Below are 262 nucleotides of genomic sequence, written 5' to 3'. Positions count from 1 at the left end.
TTATTCGTCCAAGGAGTTTTTATATTGTGAAGACTAAGATTAAGGATTTTCTTGATGTTTTGCAGGGCAGTAAGTGGAGATTAGCGTATCCTGTTTTACGACGAACTGACGATCGTTGGGCACCGAGGTAAAGGAAATTCATTTATTGAAGAGGCGAAAGCTAAACAATTTCTTGCGTTCATCAGCAGAACACAAAAGGCAGAAATTCAAGGAGAGTAACTCGGGGCCTTTCATGTAAGCGATAAGCAATATACACTTCTGC

This window comes from Penaeus monodon, chromosome 15, assembly GCF_015228065.2.
Source record: "Penaeus monodon isolate SGIC_2016 chromosome 15, NSTDA_Pmon_1, whole genome shotgun sequence".
Lineage (NCBI taxonomy): Eukaryota > Metazoa > Arthropoda > Malacostraca > Decapoda > Penaeidae > Penaeus > Penaeus monodon.
This window is presented reverse-complemented; position numbering follows the sequence as displayed.